Source organism: Callorhinus ursinus, unplaced genomic scaffold, assembly GCF_003265705.2.
Source record: "Callorhinus ursinus isolate GAN/ISIS: 27379988/994484 unplaced genomic scaffold, GSC_fseal_2.0 scaffold6026, whole genome shotgun sequence".
In the NCBI taxonomy this organism is placed as follows: domain Eukaryota; kingdom Metazoa; phylum Chordata; class Mammalia; order Carnivora; family Otariidae; genus Callorhinus; species Callorhinus ursinus.
The window spans coordinates 1-3054 of NW_027403076.1; the positions used below are offsets into that span (position 1 = coordinate 1).

At 60.0% G+C, this 3054-nt stretch overlaps 2 long non-coding RNA genes across 2 annotated transcripts; one reads left to right on the plus strand and one right to left on the minus strand.

Annotated features, from left to right (window-relative positions):
* The first annotated feature begins 115 nt into the window (after positions 1-115).
* LOC141372313 (uncharacterized) lies at positions 116-2586 on the plus strand. The gene is made up of 2 exons (XR_012377544.1): positions 116-324; positions 1584-2586. It is a non-coding gene; the product is annotated as an uncharacterized lncRNA (long non-coding RNA).
* Positions 894-1840, minus strand: LOC141372312 (uncharacterized). Its single transcript, XR_012377543.1, has 3 exons — positions 1758-1840; positions 1184-1294; positions 894-989 (listed from the first exon to the last, which is right to left on the minus strand). It is a non-coding gene; the product is annotated as an uncharacterized lncRNA (long non-coding RNA).
* Positions 2587-3054: the final 468 nt, after the last annotated feature.

Below are 3054 nucleotides of genomic sequence, written 5' to 3' on the forward strand. Positions count from 1 at the left end.
CCAGCCGCGCACCCTGGTGGGCACCCACGCCCACTGCGTCAGCCCGCTCCTGTCCAGACCCCCGAGGGTCTGCTCTAACTCAGACCGACAGTCCTCCCTCCAGCCCAGGGACTGTGGTGACCTCTGCTTGCAGAGCAGCTGCCCCCAGCCCAGCCCCCACTCAGGAGCCAAGACCCACGTCCACGTGCCCCCCACCCAGAGCTGGTTCTGGGCTGTAAGGCCCAGCCCTCGGTGAGCCCCACGCCCACCTCCTCCCCCTGCACCGACCGGAGCCCCGAGAGGGCAGCGCCCCGTCTGACATTGCCGTCCGCCCTCGGCACACAGGTGAGAGGCATCTGTAGGGCCTTGTGGGGTCGTTTTATTTGGAATTGCCGTGAGTCCTGAGAGCAGCCCGCCCCACACCAAGCTCCCAGGTGGCTGAGCAAGGAGGCCAGCGCCTGGCCAGCCTCACAGGACTCAGCGGGCACAGTCCCACCGGGAGGTCGATGCATTCACTGAAAACCAAGAAGAGCGTTGCGGGACCCCAGATTCACCTCGAGGGGTGTCAGCCCCGTCCCGGGCCCCGGGCCTTCTCGGGGCAGAGCTCTGGGGTGTAGGATCTGGGGTGATGCTCAGGAAGGCAGCTTACCTGGAAAGCCTTGTGCGCACAGATGACTGGGGGGGAAAGAGGAGTTCTGAGGGTGGGCACCCAGGATACACCGCAGCCACCCCACTCTGCCCACGGCCTCGCCCGAGATGGGGCCGGGCCTGCAGGCCTGACTTTGGGCAGGAGCAGGTGACTCCATGTAGAGCTCCCCACCCCCACCCGGCCTGACTCCCTGAGGCTCGGAGGGACCCCGAGACCCACAGAAGTCAGCTAGGGGCCCGTGGGCATCGGGTGACACTCACGGTCTGGGAGCAGCGTGGCCTGCTGCTGAGACAGGAAGCCCAGGACTTGCTCCACCTAGCAAAGAAGCGCAGGGCCTCCTGGCTGGCCAGCTTTGTCCATCCTGTGGGGTGGGAGGGGAGCCCTCACCACGTGTGCCCCATACCCCAGCCAGCCCTCCCGCAGGGGGTCGAAGGGCAGGGATGCTGCTCTGGGACCCTGGGGGCACGGGGCTCAGCACAGTCAGCGGGAGGTTGCCCAGCGTGGCCGCCCGTGGCAGGGAGTTCGTGGGGCCGGCCCTTGGTGTCCACCACTTACTGTACAGCTCCACGGTGTTGAACGCCTCGTCCTTGAACTCCAGCTGGGTGAACACAATGGCGTAGCCCCGGAAGTTGGTGCCCAGCCCCTGGTAGTCCAACACTCCCAGGGCTAGGATATACGTGCGCCCTCAGGGGGAGCATCAGACCTCACGAGAGGCTCCCCCGGGAAGCTGAGCGCTCCCGAGCATTGTCCCCCGGTCCCCAGAGCCAGCACACAGAGGGCCTCAGGGACAGATGCCCGGTGAGTGCCTGTCCCAGCTCATGCCGGGGGGACACTCCACCGATCATGTCCCATCAGGGGCACCACCCCAGACGGAGGCCCGGGGTCACTGAAGGGCATGCCAGGGTGAGCCCTCTGTCTTCCAACCTCTGACAAAATGCGTCCTTTCACTTTCTAGTGGAAGTCTCGGGGATGGGTCCGTTCCCCATCCCACGGCATTGGCCAGGCGGCAGGGGAGGCCAGCCCAGGCTGCCGGTGGTGGAACCCACTGGGGAGGGCCCGGAAAGCCAGCCCATCCCCCACTGCCCCGTGCCCCACGCCCCGCATGAGACCGTGGAGGCCGTCACCTTACAGGGGTTCTCAAACACCCATCCAGAGCTCTGTCTCAGCAGCTCCACCTCGTTCACATCACGCCTCTCCAGCCTGGAAGAGAGATTGTCTGTCCTCGGCTCAGGGTCCGGACTCAGGCCCAGAAGAGACAAGGGTCCTACCTACTGCACCTGGCCAGCCACCAGCGTGCCGCGCAGGGGATCCTGGCTGCCGGTGACGGCCCCCGTTGCCCGGAAGCCTTGTTCTGCACCGAATCCAACCTGGCCGGGGAATGAGCAGACACAAGAGCCCTGCAAAGTACAAATCAACTTGCTTCCACCTCCCAAGAGGCCTCGTGTGCTGGAAGCCACGTGACGGGCACAAAAGGAGCCTCGGACAAACACAGGGTCGTCTGCAATTTTGGGTAAAGGTACTCAGTATCCAAAGGGGCTGACGTCCCCGAAGCGGTCAGTCCATAAAGTGAACCAACCACAGAAATGCAGCGGTCTTTGCTCACTAAGATGAGCTCATGGCTGGGAAATTCCAGAAGGAAGAACAACAGGCAAGAGCCATCCAGTAAACTGAGGCAGTGGGGCACAAAGCTGCAAGAGGTGAAACAACGGGGTTTGGAAAATCAGAAGACTGATCAAAGGAATGGATGGGAAGTCCTGAAACAGGGGCGCCTGGGTGGCTCCGTACATCAGGCGTCCAACCTTTGGTTTTGGCTCAGGTTGTGATCTCGTGATCGTGAGACTGAGTCGGGCTCCGTGCTCAGCACACACTCTGCTTGAGATTCTCGACCCCTCCCTCCGCCCCTCCCACTCGTGCTCTCACTCTCTCGAGAATAAATAAATAAATCCTAAAAAAAAAAAGTCCAATAATAAAGCAAAATGGGAGCATGGGAATTTAGCACGTGACAAAGTCAGCCGGAGTCCGTGGAGGACAGAGAGGCAATTCGATAAATGACATTAGAAATTGGGTAGTGTTCTAGAAAAAACCAAGTTGTTCCTCCTTTCTTCCCAGGGTCAAATCCCAAATGCAGCAAAGATGCCAGAAGCACCAGGGAGTTGCAAGCCGTTTCCTAACTGACGGTGTCACAAAAGCCAGGAGCCCCGCAAAGAGAAAGCTAGTGTGCATCTACAGAAAAATGGAAAGAAATCCTTCATGTATGAAAAAAAAAAGTCCTCCTCAATGTTATAAGAAAAATGACAACCTGGGAAATATATTTGCAACTGGGTTCTGTCACAGACAAGCGCCTCATATTCCTAATCCTTAAGGGTTCTTACAAAGGAGGAAAAACACACCTCAGAGGAAAACATACCAGAGATGTGACCAGGCAG